We start from the raw sequence: 23072 nt of genomic DNA, 5'->3' as shown, positions 1-23072 counted from the left end.
CACCAAAAAAAATGTCCATGCCTTGATCCCTGGAATCTGTGACCATATTATACATGGCAAAAGGGACTCTACAGATGTAATTAAGATTACAGACCTTAAAATAGGAAGATTATCCTAGATTATCTAGGTGGGCCCAGTGTAATCACATGAGCCCATATAAGCAGAGAGCTGTCTGGTAGAAGAAGAGGTGTGGCAAAAGCAGAAGGCGGAGAGATTCAAAGTGTGAGGATTCAATGCACTGTTGCTGGCTCTGAGAGGGGTTCAGGACTGGAGAGAAGGCCCATAGTAGCTAATGGAAGCCCCTAGCTGACATCCAACAAGGACTCAGGGATTTCAGTCCTTCAACCACAAGCAACTGGATTCTGCCAGCAACCTGAAAGAAGTTGGCAACAGATTCTTTCTAGAGGCTTCCAATAAGAGTCCAGATGGACTGCACCATGTGAAATACAGAGCAGAGCCATCACCCTTGACAACCTGGGTTTGGCCCTATAGATCTGTGAGATAATTTGTATTGTTTTAATCCACTAAGTGTGTGATGATTATGGCAGCAATAGAAATCTAATACACGATCTTTCTGTTTGGTCTAAGAACCATTTGTTGAGCCTGTGCCACATGTTAGGCCCTGTGCCAAGTATTTAGGGTAGACAAGTGGGTACACATTCTCAAGGAGCACAGAAACCCACCGAACAATTCTGTAATAGAGGTTAGCACAACACACTACAGAAATACAAAAAGAGGAGGTACCTAACCGGTATGAGATCCTCAGATGCTTTACTTATCAATTCTCTAATCCCTCTCCCTTCTACCAACAAATTGGACCACCAACCTTATCATAAATCAGAAATTGCAAGCCATCCTAAACACTATTGACCCCTCAAGACATTTAATTTATATCACCCTAATAATATTTCTCCTAAAAAGTCCCTTTCTCTATCCCTCAACCCTACTTCTTCCCCCAACCCTTAGCTCCTGCTTCTTGACCCTAATCATCTCTTACCTGGGTTATTGTAGCAACCTATCAACTAACTTTTCTGACTCAACAGTCATCATTTTCGACAGCCTATCAGAGACATCTTTCCATTAAAATGATCATGTCATACTCTAGCTCAAAATCCAGTCTAACTCCTTGGCTACCCCTCCTAAACTATACTAGGGCAAAAACTATCTCTGCTTGGCTTCTAATCCCAGTGCCCAGGAAGGATGTGTCACATAGTTGATTCTTGGAAAGTATTTGCTGAATGAGTAAAATCAACCCCACCTGACGCTCCAGCCTCATCTCTCACCTTACAGCAGCCTCCTTTCTCCATCTTAATCTTAGCCGTCCCAGGCTGCTCCATCTGCCCTCTCTCTCTCTGCTCCAATTTCTCCCATGGCTAAAAATGCATTGTTCACCTGACTAGTAAACTGATCTCGTTTTTTAAGATTTTACCCTCCCCTAGCAGGGTTTCTTCTCCCCTATGGTTCAACAATTCAGGAAAAGTGTCTAGTCTCCTCTGGGCCCCTGATGTAAATTGTCCCCTCTCCTACCATGGCCTCTACAGAAAACCCTCTAGGGTGGTGTTAGTTATTTAAAGGTGGCCTATGGAATGATGCTGATGTTTATTACCAGTCTGGCCCAAGGCAAGTCCAGAAACCGAGTGTAAGTATTTAGAAATGTTTACGGCAATTTGACACTGCTGTGATATCCAAGTATGTGATACTTGTTAAACAAGGTATAGACCAGTTTGGGTGTTGCTGACATTGAGCGGTGAGTCACATATGGCACAAACTGCATTTTATTCATGTGCAACAGGACCACTTACTGTGCATGACAGAGCAAACCAAACAAACAAAAACCCCACTGGTCCACCAGCACAGACGTTCTGAGGAGCACTGCTCTAATGCCCTCAGGCATGTCCTCAGTGCCCACCTTTGGGGATGCTGTTGGCCGCCCGAGAGATGTCCAATAAATACCAGTGGCTAAATTCATAAAGATGTGAATGATAAAAAGCCTTCCTGAAGATGTGAGATCTGAGCTACTTCTGAGTGACTGGTAGAAACTGAGCACTTGGGGGTGACAGGATGGGCAAGTGCACCGAGGAAGGAGTATAAATGAGGTATAGTGAGAAAAGATATTTAAAGATACTGCGTAGGCAATGGGAAGCTTTCAAAAGGTGAAATATTATTCATGTAAAAGAGTTTAACCAGACAGTTCTGCTGGAGTCCTACCACTGACAACCCGAGCTTACTCAAAAGCACCCCCTCTGTGCAGTCTGCAAGCCTCAGCTACAAGCAGAGGGGGCCCCTAAAGGGTTTATGCCAGCGTTGTGGCCTAGCTGGATGAAGCATGAATGTGAGGTGGTGAACCTGAGGGAAGGGAGGCCAACGAGGCTTCAGCTGCAGGCATCCCAATGAGAAGTGTTTAAAGGCCTCAGCACGGGCAGCCAAAGTTTGGGATGTGCAGTGGTGGTGAGCGCAAAGTCAAGAAATATTTATGAGGCAATATGGGAAGGGCATGGTGATTCACTAGACGGGACAGAGGCACAGGGTAGTGTGACTGAACTGTCTGGTTTGGTGTGGGTAACTATGTGCACGGCAGTGCCACCAGAGGAAATAAGGAACAAAGAAATTGGGACAATTTCTGAGAGAAACGGGAGGAACATCCAAGAAAAGTCAGGAGGAGAAACGGAGGGGAGGGGAGGGGAGGGGAGGGGAGGGGAGGGGAGGGGAGGGGAGGGGAGGGGAGGGGAGGGGAGGGGAGGGGAGGGGGGCAGAGGCTGCCAGGTGGTGCTCTGCTCCCTCTGGAGCTAGGTGACACCTCATCCTCAAGAGGGGAAAAGGGAAAGGAGGGCGGGACACAGGTGAGCTAATAAGGGGGAAGGAAGCCAGGGCCCATGCGTGGATTACACCAAACCCATCACAACATTTTCTAGAACCCAACCACTCTTCATTCTAATGGTGTCCAAGTCACTGTCCTCTCGTATCTAAATCACTGCAGGAGTCTCTCAGCTGGTCTCCCTGATTTCACTTTTGTCCCTCTTCAATGAATTCTTCACATTCAAGAAAAAGCCAAACAAAACAAAAACACCCACGTTGTGTCACTTCTGTTTCAAATGTATCAATCAGTGTCTTCCCATTTCACTCACGCTAAGAGTCAAAGTTTCCATAGTAGGTTCTCTAGGATCTGGGCCCTACCTCTCTGACCTTACCTCTTCCTCACTTACTTAGCTTCAGCCACACTGGGCATCTTGCCCATCCCTGAACACACCAAAAATGCTCTTGCCTCAAAGCATTCGAATCCACTCTTCCCACAACTTGAATTCTCTTCTTGAAGGTATCTGCCAGGGCAATTGCTTCACTTCCTTCAGATTTTTGACAAAATGTCACCTTGCCTTCCATCCCCCCACCAACATGAACTTGCCTATCTTCATTGCTTTGTTTTTCTCTTCAGCACTTTTAATCATTATATATATTTTATATATTTCAGAAAAAGATTCTCTATTTATATTTTATTGTCAAAACCCCAACTCCCCAATTACACTAGAAATATAAGCTCCTTGGGGGCAGGGATCTTTTTCTGTTTTGTGAATTGCTGTCTCCCTAGCACCTGAGACTGTGCCTGGGACATGGCAGATGCTCAGATATTTGTTAAATGGATGAATGGACAAGCCTTCCCAAAAGCAGTGTGCGGGCACGGGGTGAGAGGTTATGTTTGGAAGGTGATGAGATTGAGGATATAAGAGTTTGAACACAACGAGCATGGGTTTCAAAAGATAAGGGACAGAGCTGAACGTGTGGTTAACAATAGAAAGAAACAACAAAATGGCTGTGATACCGAGTAAGGGGTTTCTGTTTTAGGCAGTAACCAAGAATTACAAGACTGAAAGGAGGGGTGAGAATCAACACACCTCAAAACCTTGCCCCCCAAAAGCCAGGATCTGCAGTAACAGGTTCAGTACAGATAGAAATAGGAATAGGGCATAGAGCCCCATCAGGGGAGGGACCTAGTACCTCAGTACCCAGAGGTGGATGGGTTGGCCATGTGGACGGATGAATTCTAGACAGAACACAAATCATAATGTTCTTTCCTGTTACAAATTTGAACGTGAGGAAAGTGCTATAATACACCTATATATAACAGTACATACACATAAAATATACAGATAAGCCCATAAAAAGAAAAAAAAGTCCCCAAAGAGAAGTGTGGGTAAGAAAAGTAACCAACAGTAAAATTAAATGAATTCATCCTGCTTCTTTCTATTTATGGGTATAATTCATCTATTCAGCCTCATCCAGGAGAACGGTGTTCCACAGAAGTATTTTAGATGACTGAAGTGCTTGTCGTAGGTGCAGTCACTTTAATTTCAGATTTAATTTTCTGATAGAAAAATGTAAAATATTTTTTGAAAGATTTCAATCATCTTATACACAGAACTTTTCTGGATGATTTGGGGATATTACTAAGAGCAGTGGTATCACAGCAGTGTCCTCTGGCACTGTCCATGTCTAGGACTATGGACCCTTGCCCTACAATAAAAAATTCCAAAAATAAAATTCCAAACTAGAAAATAAATAAAAACTAATAACAAGGAAAAAAATTCCGAATTGCCAGGCATTTCAAATACCTGTTTTTTTTTAAAGTAGTAGATTCTATCAGCTTCTATCTGTCTTCTTCTATCAGCTTGTTAGCCACTACACTGTCACCATCATTCCTGTTTCTACAAATCCCACTCATTCTAATTTGCTGTCTCTAATCTGATGTGGGATGGGAAATCAGATAACCAATGATGTTGGGTGTTTAAAATAACACTAAATGGGCTGTGATTAAAAACTAGAGCATATCCCTATGAGTTGAGCACAGATTTACTCAATGGACTTCGGGATACTGTTTTCTCTGTTCAGGGATGATGTTTCTGCTTTCTAAACTGGCCTCTAAGTTAGCACTCTGGTCCTGTGTCTATACCACCTTCTTCAGTTCTGCTAAAATGATTGGTATGAAAGTATCTCAATCCTGTTTAACAAATTAAAAATTAACACAGATTTAGAACAGAGGATTTATATTTATTCCATTTCTACATATCCAATTGGGGCCCAAATTTATAATTTGATTATTTTAACCAAAGAAAATATTTTCCCAAGGAAAGTGCAATTACACCTCTAGGCTAGTAAACAAATTAACTTAATGCATAATGTATGTAAAATACATTCACAATGAAGTACAGTACTGCTAAATATCTTAATTTTTAATTTTGATAATTTTGAATGAAAACTTCCAGAAACAACAACATAGACAGACTAACATTTTCCACAACTGTTTCTCTGACCTATTAGTTCAATATGGTCTCAGTGCAGGCCTCTCCAGCCATGGCCCTTTCAAACAATAGTTCATCATCAACACACAGCAATTGCAGGTAATACAAGATTAAAACAACAACTGCCCTATAAAAGTGGTAAGGGCAAATATTTACAAATGGTTATTTTTACTTATCTCAGTCAACAAAGAGGAACATTTTCTTTCTAGTCATATTTTACATAAGCTACTTAAATAACTTCCACCGATTTTCCTCCTGGTGAGGGAGACGAGGCAAGGGGAAATTCTAGTTATTAGGACTTTATCTGCCATTATGAGTTTTAATCATCTGATCTTTGACTATCTCAACAATTTCTAAATCTTTAACTGCCCAACCATGAAGGGATTGCCCAGAAGAGGCCAACTTGGTGAAAAGTCTCAAATTCTGCAAAGGAGCATGTAACTTATTCACTTACCTTGCAATGATTAACCAACAACAGAAATAAAGCAAGTTTCAGAATCTCAACCAAAACATTCCCCTAACCCAGTTTTCCCAAGACCAACCTTGGCACCACGATCCACCCATGCCTCCAGGCTCGAAACCTCGGCCTCCTGTCCTTCCCTATCCAGGCTCCCTTCTTTACCTTCCCTTCCCTCTCTCAGCCCCTCTCATTCCTTTCCACCCACCCAGGCAGCCAGAACCTCTCCTATTTCACAGCCTAGTTTCCTGTCCACTTGACAGTGTGACAAGCCAGCAACCTGAATCAGCCAGTTCAAAGCACCCCTGACCAGGTCCTTTCTCTTTTCAGAAATCTGTAATGGAGCCAAGCTGGAATTCCTGACGGTAGGCTTCATTAACTGGACTCCTTTTACTCTCTGCCATCCCCGCTCACTCTCATTCCTGATAAACTAGTCTCTCAGTCAAGTAAACTTTCTTGCTGTTCCCTGAAGTCTCTCTGTTATACTCTCACAATATCTGTAATACAAATAAATTATTCAGATTTTCAGGTTTTGCTTTTTTTTCCTTTAAAAGTTAACATGTGCCTTTAATAGCATAAAAATTGTTTCTACTACTGAAATAAACCCTAAGAATGAATGGATTCACTCTGCTTTATTAACAGAGCATATGCCTACCATGATCTCATTTTATTCTTCTTCAGGTAAAACATTTGTAGTTTTAGGAAAACGTATTAAATATATCACAGCATGGGATCTATGGGAACTTTTATGTATCCAGATTCATACTTTCACTCAGTACTAACCCCAAAAATGCATAAAAGAGTTTAAAAATTCATTTGTTATAGGTGAACACTGCATTTTAAATTAAGCACTGGGAATAAAGAAACAATAGTTATTAAAATATAAATTGTCAGACTGCTTAATAACATTAATATTTATCTTCATGAGACAAGCATTAAGTGAATTTCTATTGTTTTTAACATTTTCTTGTGGCTCTTTATACAATTTGTTAAATAGACGGCATATGATCTTATTAGCCAACAATCTCTATACTACCACCCTGTAGTCAGCATCTGATTTATTTATTTTTTATAATTTTCCTAATGATTGGTTATTTGATGGCATTAATGGATTACTTTAAACTTTTTAGGTGTAATAACAGCGTTGTGGTAATTTTTGTTAAGTCCTGATCTTTTGAAGATATTCAAAATATTTACAGATAAATAAGATTAGCCATGAGCCTGGGTCATGTCTACATCGGGTTCATTAGAATATTCGCTCTACTTTTATAAATGTTTGGAAATTTCCACAATATGAGTGTGTAAAAAGAAATAACATTTCCATGTTGAAAATACTTATAAGTTCATTTGGAGTTTGTTTTTTTAGGTATACTAGGAGATGTTTTCTGTTTCTTCACCTAAATAGTTTCCAACTTTTTCAAAGAAAAGCTTTGACAAACTATCAAAAAAAAAAAAAAATGCCTACAAGAGACTACAAAGCAATTTACCAAAATGTTACAGTGGTAATTTCTGGTTGGTGGAGAGGACAGAAAAGGGGTTCTATGGAAAGTAACCTCACAGGATGATCTGATCATAAAATTCTAACTGGGCAGGTCACGGTGTGTAGTCAGACCCGTTATATTAACTTGCAGTAAGCGGCTTTAAGCCAGCCCTGCCCACTGTTCTCTGGCATCTAGGTTAATGCATCTTTGAAATACCGAAGTTATACCCGCTTCGCTTTCTCCCCTCTTTCTTATGCCCTCTCTTTAATTTCAAATGCATACAAGCAGCTGAAAAATTGTTATTCTCCAGAACATTTGAGATCAGTCTGGCTCAAAAAACTCATAAAGAATTATCTACAGGTTTGGACTTTCTTATGTCGACATTGGGATTATGGGCGATGTCTGTTTTCTTACTTACTACAAGTTTTTGGTTTTCTGTTATAAGTTTTCCACATTTCTAAAATCAGCATATATTGTTACCTTAGTCAGAAAATAATCAGATTTTCCTGATTATATGGAAGTATGATTTCCCATGTCAAGCACAGAAAATCTGTCTATTATCATAAGTCTCTATATAACTTTTCCTATATTTACCATGAAAAATATTAATAAAAAATATGCACATGAAAGTTCAGTTACCCACAAAACTACCTGCAATATGACAGCCGGATGGAAAGGGTGAGCTTTGATTGTCATTGGGAAACTCATGCCAGAGAAGATAATTCTGAAATGACAGAGAGTTTGGTAAGATTTTGGTCTCATTTTGGCAACACAGTCTTATTGACTAATACAATTGAGTGCTCATAATGGACCCTCAAAGAGCAAATGGTCTAGAGGAGTCAGGCATTTCTGGGAATGTGATATATGATATCTCACACAATTTTCACTTAAAGCTTGGCTTGGGCAGGGTTCATGCCTGGCTACTGATATGTAGCTATATTTTTGTTTTCTCTTATTTTTCTTTTAGATGGAGAGGGATATAGAATGAGAGGAAACACTTCATGTGTTTTTGACTCTTGCCCCCAACATCATTCTCTCCTCCCCCACGTCATTTTATTTTGGGCAGAACTAGCTGCCCATTCTCTATGTGCGCCTTAGCTGAGAGGCTCTCAGAGACCTTGTTCACAGTCACAACTCAGGGCTCCTGAGACTCAGGATCAGAAACTACAAGGTCCTTCAGGGAAGGGACCATATCTCCATTCACTATTCAATACATATTTGACCACCTACTATGTGCCAAGCACCCCTGTTGCCACTAGGGATACGTACAGCAAGATCCCTGTTCTCATAGAGTTGACTTTCTTGTGGGAAGACACACAAGTAAACAAAGGTACACACAAACATAAGTAAGACAAACAGTGGCGAAAGTTATGAAGAAATGCAACATGAGAGTGAAGTGACAGAGTCACTCGGGAAAGAGGACCACAAGAGAAGAACAGTCAGAAAGACTGAGAACACTTGAGAAGATATGAGGGGCGGGTGATCCTAGAGGACATAACAGCAAGGGTACGGGCCTAGAGGCAACAAACTGTACATGAGAAGAACAGGAAGCAGAGCACAAGGAGAGTTATGCCAGATGACCCGCAGAACCACTTCTCCAAGTGTCTTTCAGATGGGGAGGGATATAGACCCAGGCAGGGTCTTGAGGCCTAAATTAAAGAGCCAGAGTTTTATTCTAGGTGCAACAGGAAGCCATCAGAGACTTTTTATTTCATTTTAGTATGACTATTTTTCTTTTTTAAAAACTACGGTAAAATACACATAACATAAAAGTTACCATCTTAACCATTTTTAAGTGTACTGTTCAGCGGTATTAAGTACATTCACATTGTGCAATCGTCGCCACCATCCATCTCTAGGACTCTACATCTTGCAAACTGAACCTCTCATCGGAGGCTTTTAAGCAAAGCAATGACATAATCTAACTTATGTTTTTAAAAATTAATTCGGCTGCTCGATAGGGAATTGACTGAAGGAGACAGCAGGATTAGGAGTTAATTGATGCAATTTGCATACATAGCTGACATGACTGCTGTGAATTTGAATGTGGGCATGATATAAAGAAAGAAATGAGGAGAGGAGATGACTTCTAGATTTTTACATCCCCAGTGTCTATAGCCAATGTTTATTTCATAAATGAGTGAACACTGACCTAACATTTAAAAAGTAGAAATCTTTCTTCCAGAGAACAACAACAGACATGAACACTACCCAGGATGTGGGAGATATCTCTTTTCTAGGGTCTGGCTATCTATGCAAACTGTGTCCTTACAGCATGGATAAAGTCTACATAGTTCGTTCTTGTCAATATTATTGGCCTAATTCCAACATTAACATTAAAGGCTAATCCTTTTTATACATATAGTAAGTTAATTTTATTAAGTGTTTCACATAAATTATTTCCTGTCTTTCACAAATAAATAACCTTTAACTTTGGAGACTATGGTGCATTGCCCTGAGCTTCAGTTTTCCCACCTGTAGCATGGGGGAAGCATAATCTTTGCCCCGTTCAAATTCTACAGTAGAGTATAAGGAGTAATCAATGTTGTTACTTTTAGACAAAGATGGGAATGGGGCAATTTAGGAACATAAAGAATTCAGTAGTAAAGCACATTCAGAATAAGACTAACAAAGAAAAAATAGTAAGTTAGAAAAGCACTTGAACTCTAATCAGAACTTGCTTCTGGTCCCAGCGTACTAAATAGGCCTGTGACCTTGACCAAATGACTTGGCCTCGCTGGATTTCAGTTTTCTCATCTGTAAAAGTGGAGGTTGGCATAAATGCCCTCTAAGGTCCTTTCCAGCTAGAAACACTTTGACATGTCTTTAACAAAACAAACAAATGCAAGGACACAGACGACAGAGGCCCAAGGGGGTGATGAAGAGGAAAAGGGAGGTCAAATACCTGGTGAAGGAGGGAGACCAGGCTTTGAGTGGGGAACACAAAATGCAACATATGGATGATGTATTATAGAATGGTACTCTTGAAACATATGTTATTAACCAGTGGCGCCCAATAAATTTAACTTAAAAATATTGTGAGAAGAATGAAGGAAATTAAATGAGATAATACACAGAATTTTGTAAATTGTGAACTAAATAGGTATTGGTTACTATTAATAAAGATAAGACATACCTTTAGAAAAAATTGTCTACATATTCATAACCCAGCAAAGGTTTTGCTTTTTCGCCCCTTAGGTGGGATACCTCTGAGGCATGCTGCAGTGGGAGGGAAGCCCCTGTTCCCATAGGCGTAGTAGTAGCATCTTCATTAATATGCCCTGTACGAGCTGCCTCCCTTCCCTTTCTCTGCTGGAACTCTCTAGGATCACCTCTCATATAAACGGCTTACAGAAAAACCACCCCAATATCAGAAATTCAGATGGAAAGTACTGCATTGCTGCCTCATACACTGGTAAAAGCATGGGCATATCAGCACTGAAGTTCAGACTAAACTGGGTCTGATTCCCAGCTCCATTACTTACTTACTAACCATATGACTTTGGGCAAGTTACTTGACTTCTATATGAGTTAGTTTATTTGTTAGTAAAATGGAAACAATACCTGTGAAGAATAAATAAGATAAGGCATATGTAGAAGTTAGCAAAGTGCCTAGCACATAGCAAGTGTCCAATAATGCTAGTATTATAAAATGTACTTTTATTTTTCTCATTTTATCAGTTCAGTCTTTTTTCACTAACTTGTAAAGCTTTAGAAAAACTACTACACTTCTGTAATTAGTTTGAATCTAGAATAAGGTTTATCTTGCCCAATTCAACCTGTCAGCTTAACAGCACTAAGAAATTTATCAAGTTTAATAGATTCTAGCTAATGCTATACTATGTATTTTTGCTTTCAATTTTTATGGAAGTCATTTAAGGGAGGTAGGAACCAGCTCTAGGTTCTACATATTGGTTCACATTATTAAAATAAACTTAAATGTTACATGGAAGTGAAAACCCTAATTTAAAATGAGAAGTATGAGTTCATTAGTATGGTATGCTTAGCAAAGAAAAAGCAATCTTCTGCTTTTTACATTCCCAACGGCAAATTTCAAGTGGTTTTTATTAATGTATGTCCTTAGAATAACTACAGGCAAAGTTTCTGACTACTTAACTATACTAGGGTATAAACTATAATAGTCAGACTAACAGCAGCAGTAATTTTGACTGGTTCTGGTCGGTTAATCAAAAATATTGCTTACAGTAAAGAATCAAAAAAGTATGTATACACCATAAACATTGACTTAACCTCAAGACACATAAATAAGCATTAAGTCTCCAATTTTCCAAAGCTGTTTCAACTTTTCCTTGAGGAGAAATACCTCCCTGATATTTTTCTTATATAAACCATATTCCAAGTTTATTTTCTACAATTTCCAGTTTTAATTTTCTAAGTGAATTAAAAACTAAAAAAACAACCACAAAACAAACTTGTAAAGCAAGGTTGGGTTATTACCTCCAAGTTTTTATAATTTTCTCTCCAGTCTTTTAGTTTTCCTGCCCACATTTTTAGTCACTAACTTTTATGGAATCTTCCTAATTGTACTTTTGTTTCATAGATTTTCATACTTTTTAAATTATCTAATCACAGTAACAAGTGTAACTGGCACCAACAGGCTTGCAATAAATACAATAGACTATTGTTGAGTCAGTAACCTAGCAGTTGGAACAAGGAACAGGCTACTGGCAGCCTGGGCAGCAGGCAGTCTGCTTTATGGGGAAATGAAGCGCACAGGCTCCCTGGTCAACTGGTTAGATGTCAAGAGGATTGTCTTTGTATTAGGATGAACCACATGCAATTGTCAACATCCAACTGTCTTTTAGCTAGAGAAATGGCAAGCACATATATTCAATATAAGATATTTTTTATTAACTACTGTGAAATATTATATCTACTGCCCATTTCCCCCCTCTTTGAACAATGAATAGTGATTCTAGCAACTTTATTTTTTAAATTCCAGTCTACGTTTACTCAGAAACTCACCTTAAGCTACTGAATAATCAGTAAGTGGACTCTGGGTTGCTAAGAATGTTATTTCTAGCTCCTTTCTTTCTTCAAGTTAAAGTCACACCTGTTAGAATTTCAGAGAGACTGAAGGGATAAGCCTGTGCCTTCTAGCTAACTGAATGATAAACAGCAGAGGGGTTAGAATGTGAGGTCAGCATTAGTTTGTCTATTGGTTTGCTTCTAAAACAAATTTTTTTGGTCCACAGGATCCAACACAGCACTGCTGTCTAGAGAAGGCAGGAAAAAGACAGGTACAAAGAGGGGTGAGCAGAGAAGCCCCTGCACAGACTTAGGATAAGTCATCCTTAAATACAAGCACCTTTTACTTTTTTTCTGTCCTTGTTATGCCATTTAATTATAATAAACACAGAAATCACAAATGTGCTATTAAGACAAAACCCAGGAATGTGGGACAGAAAGGAAGGAGGAGGGTGTGTGTTTAGATAAGGAACTACTATCAAATCCTTAGAAGTTCTCACAGCTCTACTACTCACCCTAAAAGTCTAAGTCAGGTTGCCTGTGCTCACACAAAACTATCGAGTGCTATCAGAACCCTGGTGTCTTTTATACCCTCTAAAACATCAACCCACAGAGTTAGTGTGCAGAGCGGGAAAAGCCTAAGCACTAATTATACTCAGATTTCAATCTTGGCTGTGGACTTCTAACCATAATCCGCATGGTACACATGTGTGCAGAAAAGTAAAAAAAGTGTTCACTCTTTCTACTTTTCTTGTCTGAGCACCTTTCTTTACTTTCTTGCACCCACGTGTGCTATGAGGATTATGGTGCACACCTTGCTGGCTTCAGAGGATTCATGAGCAAGTGCATGCAGTGCCTTCCTGCAACTATTACTGATACTTAAAATGTGCCAAAACTTTTCACCTCGTGACTGTCAACAAAATGTTTAAATCTTAAATGTAGGCATGAGCATTCTATAAACGTGTGGCATAAAGGACACCTATGTAGTTTATTTTCTATTCCAAAATTGTTATGCACACTGAGCATAATCAAGATATTGCATGTAAACAAGGAACTTAGATCAGATAGATCAGATAGAGAACTGAGACAGGGCCTCCAGTGGGAGGAGGAACGGCTTCAAAGAGAAGATGCAAATGCCAGTGTTTTAAAATACAAATTTTTTCTTTTAATTTATCTTTATTGTTGAAAGTATTACAGATGTTCCTTTTTTCCCCATTGACCTTTTCCACCCTGCACCCACCCCCTGGCCCCAGGCCTTCACCACCAGGTCCCTCCCCTTCTTATAGGTCTCTAATGGCTCCCAATCTACTTTGGGATAAAATTCAAAATCTTTGGTAGGTCAAACCTGGCTCTCAGTACCCCAGCCCCTGCATACCTAGGCAACCTCATCTCACAGCTTCCTCTGCGGGGATTTTACAGCACTTGCAATTCTCTGATTGCACCTGCATTCTCTCAGCCTGAATTTGATTTTCTACTCTCACCCCATTTCTCTGCCGCCCTAACTTCCAATCTTCCTTCTTCCACCTCAGGAGGGCAACTTTGTCTGCCTTACTTTGCTTGGCTTCCCCAACACCATCTGTGTTAATGACTGTTTATCACACTGTACTGTTACTGTTAACCTCCCTCGAACCCACACAGACCTGAACTGGCTTTAGCATCTTGTCTGACAAAAAGCTGACACTCAATTATTTTTATATGCACTTCTGAAACTCCCTAATTTGGGGTAGGTTTGGCTCTATTACCTTGTAGTAAAGGGGACAAAGAAGCTGGGCTGCTGGTGTATAGGGCCTGTGTGGCTGCTTCTCTAGATGGATAAAGACTTGTCTTTAATATGGCAGACTTGTAAGTTATATGGTAACTTATTTCACCTAGATAATATGATGGTGTGCCTACTTCTATCATTTAAAAATGATAATTTTACTTGACAATGTAATATTATATGCTTTTAACATATCTAAGTCAACTAGAAATAATTGGACATGTCAAGTTTTTTATAAGATCAATCTTATAAAGTGACAAATTTGTATTAGTTTTCAACATTTTTTTACTTTGTGGTCCAGATTAAATGAGTCAACAGAAACACATCTAAGATATATCTTTCTTTAAAAATATGTTTCTAAAAATATGTTTATTACTGAACTTCAAGGTTATCTTCCAATTTATATGCTACCATATTTACAAATGTTCCAAAATAATTTGTTTGGTAAATAGCATTCTTCCACATCCTAAAACTGATGTTTGCATAAGTAGCACCCCAAGGAGAATAGACAATTAAACAAATTAGGGAAAGTCTTATTTCTTTAATGTCAACTAGCAGTTATTTAAGATCAGAGGGCTTTCCAAATTTTTATGGACATAAAGGGAGAAATTGACAGTAATAAAATCACAAGTAGGTGATTTTAATACCCCATTGACATGAATGGATAGATCTTCCAGACAGAAAATCATCAAGAAAACAGTGGCCTTAAATGGCACACTAGATCAGGTGGATTTAATTGATATCTTCACAGCATTTTACCTCAAAGCAGCAGAATACACATTCTTTTCAAGTGCACATGGAACATTTTCTAGGATAGACCATATGTTAGGACACAAAACAAGTCTCAATAAATTGAAGAAGACTGAAATCATATCAATCTGACCATAATGATATGAAACTAGAAATCAATCACAAGAAAAAAACTGATAAACACACAAAGACATGGTGGCTGAATAACATGTTACTAAACAATGAGTTGGTTAATAATAAGATCTAAAAGAAATAAACGATAGCTTGAAACAAATGAAAGTGAGAACACAACAACCCAAAATCAATGGGACACAGTGAAAGCAGTCCTAAGACGGAAATTCATAGTATTACAGAACTATCTCAAGAAACAAAAATCTCAAATAAACAATCTAATTTTACACTTAACAGAACTTGAAAAAGAACAACAAACAGCCCAATGTGAGTCGAAGAAAGGAAATAATAAAGATCAGAGCAGAAATAAATGAAATAGATTCTAAAACAAAAGATCAATCAAACCAAGAGCTGGTTCTTTAAAACGATTAACAAGATTGACAAACATTTAACCAGATTCCTCAAGAAAAAAGAGAACCCAAACAAATAAAATCAGAAATGAAAGAATAGAAGTAACAACTGATACAAAGGAATACAAAGGATTGTAAGTAAATACTCCAACGACTATATGCCAACAAACTGGACAACCTGGACGAGATGAAAAAATCCCTAAAAACATATGATCTTCCAAAACTGAATCAGGAAGAATCAGAGAGTCTGAATAGACAGATTACAACTAATAAAACTGAAGCAGCAATCAAAAAACTCCCAACAGATAAACATCCTGGACTGGATGGCTTTACACATGAATTTTGCCAAATATTCAAAGAATAACTAACACCTGTCCTTCTCAAACTACTCCAAAAAATTCAAGAGATGGAAAAATTCCCAAGCTCATTTTATGAGGCCAGCATTATCCTAATTCTAAAACCAGATAAGGACATGACAAAGAAAGAAAATTATAGGTCAATGTTTCTGATGAATGTAGATGCTAAAATCCTCAACAAAATACTAGCAAACAAGATCCTGCAGTACACTGAAAAGATCATACACCATGATCAAGTGGGATTTATTCCGGGGATGCAGGGTTGGTACAATATCTGCAAATCAATAAAAACGATACACTACATAAACAAAATGTAGGATAAAAACCACATGATCATATCAATAGGTGCAGAAAAAGCATCTGATAAAATCCAGCACCTACTTATAAAAACTCTTAGCAAAATGGGAATAGAGGAAACATATCTCAATGAATAGAGGCCATATATGATGAACCTACAGCCAACAGCATACTTAATGAGCAAAAACTAAAAGTGTTTCCCTTAAGATCAGAAACAAGACAGGGAAGTCCATTTTCACCACTCTTATTCAATATAGTTCTAGCCACAGCAATCAGACAAGAAGAAATAAAAGGCATCCAAATTGGAAAGGAAGACATAAAACTGTCATTATTTGCAGATGACATGATACTGTATATAGAGAACCCTAAAGATACCACCAAAAAACTACTAAACAGATAAATGAATTCAGTAAAGTAGCAGGATACAGAATAAATATCCAGAAATCAGTTGCAGTTTTTATACACCAACAATGAACTATTAGAAACGGAAGCTACGAAAACAATCCCTTTACAATTACATCAAAAATAAATAAATAAAATACCTAGGAATAAATTTAACCAAGGATGTAAAAAAATCTGTATTCAGAAAGTTATAAGACACTGAAGAAAGACACTGAAGATACAAATAAGTCAAAACATAGACCATGTTCATGGACAGAAAAAATTAACATCATTATAATGTCTGTACCACCCAAAGCAATCTATAGATTCAATAGAATTCCTATCAAGATACCAATGGTGTATATCACAGAACTAGAACAAATGTTCCAAAAACTTACATGAAATCACAAAAGACCCTTAATAGCCACAGCAATCTGAAGAAAGAAGAACAAACTTGGAGGAATCACACTACCTGATATCAAAATATACTACAAGGCCATAGTAATTAAAACAGCATGGTACTAGCATAAAAACAGACATATAGATCAATGGAACAGAATAGAAAGCCCAGAAATAAAATCAAGCCTTTATGGTCAATTAATATTTGACAAAGGAGGCAAAAACATACAATGGGAATGCAGAGTGGTGCAGTCACTGTGGAAAACAGTATGAAGTTACCTCAAAAAATTAAAAATGGAATCCTGATACACCAATGTTGTAGGTTTGATTTCCTGTCAGGGCACATACAAGAAGCAACCATGCCCAGCCGGGCGTGGCTCAGCAGTTGAGCATCAACCTAGGATCCAGGCAATCAGGGTTCAATTCCCAGTCAGGGCACATGCCCAGGTTGCGGGCTACAGCCGATCGATGACTCTCTCATCATTGATGTTTCTATCTCTCTCTTTCCCTCTCCCTTCCTCTCTCTGAAATCAATAAAGATATATTAAAAAAAAAAAAAAAGAAGCAACCAATGAATGCATAAGGAGGTAGAACAACAAATTGATGCCTGTCTGTCTCCCCCTTCTTCTCTCTCTCTAAAAATCAATAAATAAAATTTTTTAAAATTAAAAATGGAACTTCCTTATGACCCATTGATTCCACTTCTGGGAATATACCCAAAGAAATCCAAAACACTAATTTGAAAGAACATGTGCACCCCTATGTTCACTGCAGCATTTTACAAAAGTCAAGATTTGGAAGCATTCCAAGTGTCCATCATTGGATGAGTGGATTAAAAAAGCTGTGGTATATCTATACAATGGAATACTACATAGCCATGAACAAGAAGGGTGTCTTATCCTTTGGGACAGAATGGATAGACCTAGAGTGTATTATGTTAAGTGAAATAATCCAGTCGGAGAAAGACAAATACCATATGATTTCACTATATATGGAATCTAATGAACAAAATCGACTAACAAAGTGGAGACAGACTCATGGATACAGAGAACAGACTGACAGCTGTCAGAAGGGAGGAGTTTGGGGGGCTGGGTAAAAAAGGTAGAGAGATTAAGGGGGGAAAAACTCATAGACACAGACAATAGTATGGTGATTGCCAGAGAGAAAAGGGGGGGAGGAGGGGGAGGAGAGGGTAAAGGGGCCATAAATGGTGATGGAAGAAGATCTGATTTGGGGTGGTGAACACACAAAACAATATACAGATGATGTGTTATAGAATTGCGCATCTGAAACCTATATAATTTTATTAACCAATGTCACCCCAATAAATTCAATAATAAAAAGAAAGACCAGAGAGCTTCCTTTTATGTATATCCCAGTGTCTACCTTAGTCCCTGTTATGGGTGAATTGTGACCCCCAGAAAGATATGTTGACATCCCAGCCCTAAGTACCTCAGAATGTGACATAATTTTGGAAGTGGCGTTTGCAGATGTAATTAGTTAAGATGAGGTCATACGTTAACCCAATATGACCGATGTCCTTATAAGATAATGGCCATGTGAGGAGAGACACACAGGGAGGATGCTAGGTGAAGACTAAGTCAGATACTGGAATAGAACATCCGCGAGCCAAGGACTGCCGCTGTCACCAGGAAGCTCGGAGAGAGGCGTGGAACAGATTCTCCTTCAAAGCCCTCAGGAGTAATCAACACTGTCGACACCCTGATTCAGATGTATATCTTCCAGAGCTTTGAAACAATAAGTTTCTGCTGTTTTAAGCCACCCAGTTTGTGCTGCTTTATTTACAACAGCCCTGGGAAACTGACACAGTAGAAAACATGCAAAAGTGGTTTAATAACACTGTTCATATTAAATTGAATTGCTGCTACTTAAGAGAGAAAAAAGTAGGCACAACACAATGCCTCTCGGGATTAATCCAGGCCCACACTGCCTTATACAGAGGTTTTTGGGGAAAAGATTTCTCTTTGGCCTGTCTGCAGTCTCATCCAATTATCAGAGCTATTGCCAGAATAAGAGAGTCAATCTACAGCCAAACTTGTCTGATGTGGTCATCTCTTCGCTTGTGTTGTATGCACTTCTATGTATATGTTGCATTTTTCAATAAAAATGGGTTGTAGCTTTTTGGCAACTTACTGTGGTTTCATATCTTGTTTTTCTAAGATAAGATTAGGATTCATGATTCTCTGGAGATATGGTCCTACTCCATTACACTTCTAAATTTAATGTTTATTAGCTAAGATAACTGGGTTCGTGTTCTCTTCCGATACGGTCCTCTTCATTACACTTCTGAGTGTAATGTTTAGCCAGGATAGCTGGGTTCCCATCTGTAGCAACGGAGTTGGCAGAGGCTTTTCTCTTCTACAATGCCTGCCAGTGCCCCCACATCTACCAATGCAAACTCCTTAACATCCTGTGAAACCTGGCTTAAAAATTTAAAAGTTTTCCGACGTCAGGAAACCCACCTGATTTGTGCTACCCTAATTCACTGACGATAATATGCAAACATGTATCAAGCAACTAGTGGTTGTAAGGCCCGAAGATGTACCAAGATGTTCACAATCTTTTTGTGGACATTGAAATTTATGAAAGAAAATAACCGACAGTAGAAATGACTGTTGGAAATGACAGTAGAAAAAGCCTAAAAAGTTATAGGCTTTTGCAGTTGTAGAAACAGAGAAAGAAATGCTCTCCCATTCCCTGACCAAATCTCTAGAGTCCCAGTGCCTGTGTCTTGGGGTTGGGACAATTTGCTTTGCTCGGAGAGAGGCCTTTAAATACAGAGAAATGTCAGTCACAGATCTTTTATATTCCAGGAACGGACACTATCATCGGCAGGCACAGTGTCCTTATAAAATCTTAAAAAGAAGAACCCAAACCGGTACAAAGCGACACAAGGAGGAAAAGAGGAACCGGAGAGGAGTCTGGTGAACGATCCTGCACATGGCACAGCGCTTCAGGAAACAGGGCCCGAGAAAGGGCCAGTGGGCAGAAAGCATGCAGGGGCCCACGGCCCCGCGCCGGCCACAGCCGGGCTGCAGTCCCCCGATACTCCTGAGCCCTGGGCAAGCCGCTGTGCCAGTTTCTTCATCCGTAAAACGAGGACATTATGATTTACCTCCCTGGATCCTTGAGAAGATTCAGAGTTAACACAAGTTCTTAGAACAGTGCCCTGCACATAAAGCCTTTGATAAATATCTGCCATTGGGGGGGGGGGGCAGTCCTCAGTGACCTTGGGAGGAACAATCTCTGGCCAGTAGTAGGAGCAGAAACTACCAAGTAAGGGAATTAATAAGCAAGTGAGGGGAAGACTGGGGCAGCCACAAAGTATCGATGCCTTTCACAGCAGCTGAACAATAAAAGCGAGGCATGAAATAGGCTTAAGGGGCAATGCTTTCCGAGGGGACATCTCGGCGAGAAGGAAAAGGCGTGGCTCGCCAAAACTATTCTTCCGTGGGTGTGGGACTAGTCTCCCCACCCGCACGGCCGCAGGACGCGGCAGGGACCCGACCCTCCCGTCCCCCGTCTGCGGCGCGCTCCCCACGGCGCAGCCTCTGCATCCGGTAAGTTTGAATCAGCGCTGACCGACCGCGGGGAGAGGCCCATTTCCTCGCGCAGCGACCTCGGAGCAGGGAGCAGCAGGCTTTCCCGTCTCCCTCCCCAGAACGACCTGTTCCACGGCTATGTGCTCATCACTCCGCTCCTCGGCCACCAGCCGCCGGGACAGGATGCAGCTCCGGGAGCTAAAGAGGCAGCGCCCCAAGTTCATTCCGGCCTCAAGGACACCAAAGCGCCCCAGAGGGGAAGGGAGCAGGAAGAAAGGGGCTCGGGGGTCCTGGGGGGAGGGGGGAGCGAGGCCAGATCCCGGAGCTGGGAACGTGACCTCGGCAGTCAAGGTCGAGCAGGTCCTCCCTCTCCCAGTCCTACCAGCGAGCACCTTTGTCTTCCCGCCCGGAACAGAAGGACCCGCGCCGCGTGGGAGCGCTTAGGGGAGGCGCAAAGCCCCGGGGAGAGCCGGTCGCCACGGTCCCTTTGGGTCGCTGGGCCGACGGGGGGCTCGCAGGCGGCGCACAGGTGAGCGCGGCGGCCCCGCCCTCCAGCGGTGAAGGGCCTTTCTCCCTCAGCACCGCAGGCCGAGGTGCGGGAACTCCCTGCCCCCCCACGCCGAGCCCAGGGAGGGCCCTGGCGGCTCCCCGGGTCTCCGGCACCCGGATCCCAATCCCCGCGCGCAGCGCCCAAGTTCCTCCATTCGGCTGCTCCCGAACCCCGGCCCTCGGGGTCTCTCTCTGTCTTCCCCCATCTCTTCTCCTCCACGCCCTGCAAAAGTTTGGCCCCAGCCCGCGGGCCCAGAGCCCCGCACTCACCCTTCGGGGAGCGGAGCCGAAGCGCCCGGCGCGCGAGAGCGGAGGGTGGCGGCGCGAGCACGGAGCTCCTCACAGCGGCCTCGCAGCCCGGGCGGCCGACTCGGCTGAGAAAGGGGAGGAGGCCGCCGCGCTGTCACCTGCCCACTCTCCCACCCCGCTGCGTGACGCCGCGCTGCGCCGCCCCCGCCCGCCTGCCAGGTACCCGCGAGGGGCGGGAGGGTGGAGCCGCCGCGGGCCCGGGGAGCGGCCGGCTGGGCGCGCGCCCCGGGGCCCCGCCCGCGCCCGGCTCGAGCCGCTAGCCCGGGGCTCGGAGCGCGGCCGGACGGCGCTGCTGGCCGCTTTGGGGGGTCCGTTCTGGCCCACGGCCTGTTCACGTTTCTTTCTGAGCGCAGTGTCATCCCCGGAGCTCATCTCGAGACTTAGCATAATCAGAGTGAAAACTGTCGTCAGGCATGATTCAGGGATGACACTAGAAAAAATCTGAAATGGGGAAAACCTGGCCCAGGGCGAGGCTGGCGGCGGAGAGGGAGAAATAAGGGCGTTCCTGCTCCTGCAAAGGCTATTCGGAGGGTTAATTCTTAATCTAAAACGGAGGCCAGATGCAGCCAGGGCGAGAGGCCCGACTTGGGCTGCATCCTCTGCTTATTAAGGGGAGTGGAGGAGCTCTTAGAGAAGGAAGAGCAAATTGTATATAATCTAACTCCTTTCCTGGTTAGTAACAGCAACTGTTGCAGGAAACAAAGTCTAGCCAACTTTCTCCTTAACTGCTACTGTTGGATTGGGTGAGGCTGCACCTCACGCGTGTGCACGTGCCCTCCTTTATTTTTTTAACTTACCTGGTCTTGTTTCTGATTAAGGTCCTCTAAACGCTGTTGTGTTTTGGAATCATGACATCCATAGCTGGAAGGTAAAACAATGGTCCCAAGACTTTAAAAGCAAAACCAAGAACTAGAACTGAGTTACTGTCCAGAACACTGAAAAATAAACTGAGGGGTTGCAGTCCTGACCCAAGCCTCGCACAAACAGGGCCTGAGGCCTGTGGTTTTGTGCGGTGAGTTTAAGCATGGGCTCAGGACATGCTTAAACTCCAATTACTGAAGAGGGTGGGTAGGATGGGCACTGGGTGGACCAGAAGCCTATTTTCCTCACAGTTTGCCTTCCATCGCCTAATCCTACTGTATTGAATATGAGGTTTTAAATGTTTTATGTAAAAGTTAGAGAGCCCACACAGTAGCCATTGAAAGGAAAGCAAACAAACAAAAAACACACACACACACAAAGGAAAGAAAGTTGAAGTCAAGGATTTCTCCTTCCTTTTAGATAACTTTGCTTTCATAATAAAAACAGGTTGTTTAGTAGATTTGGGAGATCTTTTGGGAATTAGAGACAATTGCTTAATGATATTTGTCTCTGAGGTCTGTCACTACCTACCAATCTATATATACATATACTTATGAAATTTCAAACATGCCGAAGGTCAAATGGATTCATTTGCTTAACAGTTATTGAATGCTACTATGTTCCAGGTCCTGAAGATTCAACAGACAATAAACCACCAAAAAAAATTAAAAATGCTGTTCTCCGGGAGTGCACATTCATTCTATTGGGAACGACAGACTGTGTAGGTGAGTAGGCAATATGCAGTGTTCATGTTATGATCAGGGCTGCAAAGAACAGTGAAGAAGAGATAGGGGCTTTGGAAGTGGGGAGCTGCAGTGTTGAGGTGGTTAGGGAAGACCACAATGGAAGGAAGCATTCAGCCAAAATTTTAAAGCGGTGATGTGGCCAGCCTTTATGCCATCTGGTTTATAGCACTGCTGTCAGTGGAAAAAGCATGGCTAACGGCCCTGGGGCATGCCTGGATGTCCATGTTCACAGCACAGCAAGGCGGCCAGAGTGGACTGAGGATAGTAATAAGTAAGGTCAAAGGGGTAAGGGAACTATTTTGAAAAATGACGTCATCCGACTGAAATTTTAAAAAGGAGTACCCTTGCAACGTTTTTGAGAAT

The 23072-nt window shown here is 41.4% G+C and overlaps 1 protein-coding gene across 3 annotated transcripts in view; it reads right to left on the bottom strand.

The window, feature by feature from the left end:
* ELOVL7 (ELOVL fatty acid elongase 7) overlaps positions 1-21301 on the bottom strand; it is a 69383-nt gene extending 48082 nt beyond the window's left edge. Inside the window, exons 1-2 of one of the 3 annotated variants that reach the window (XM_081131074.1) lie at positions 21064-21226; positions 7881-7953 (exon numbers count right to left, since the gene is read on the bottom strand). The gene's annotated coding sequence lies outside the window, so the exon portion shown is untranslated. Of the gene's footprint in view, positions 1-7880; positions 7954-21063 lie in introns of all 3 variants that reach the window. The other 2 variants (XM_081131073.1, XM_081131076.1) reach the window with 2 other exon arrangements.
* Between the last annotated feature and the right edge of the window lie 1771 nt (positions 21302-23072).

Source organism: Miniopterus schreibersii (genome assembly GCF_964146895.1).
Source record: "Miniopterus schreibersii genome assembly, chromosome: 3".
NCBI lineage: Eukaryota > Metazoa > Chordata > Mammalia > Chiroptera > Miniopteridae > Miniopterus > Miniopterus schreibersii.
The sequence above is the reverse complement of the archived record's forward strand: the minus strand, read 5'-3'. Positions and strand labels throughout refer to the sequence as shown.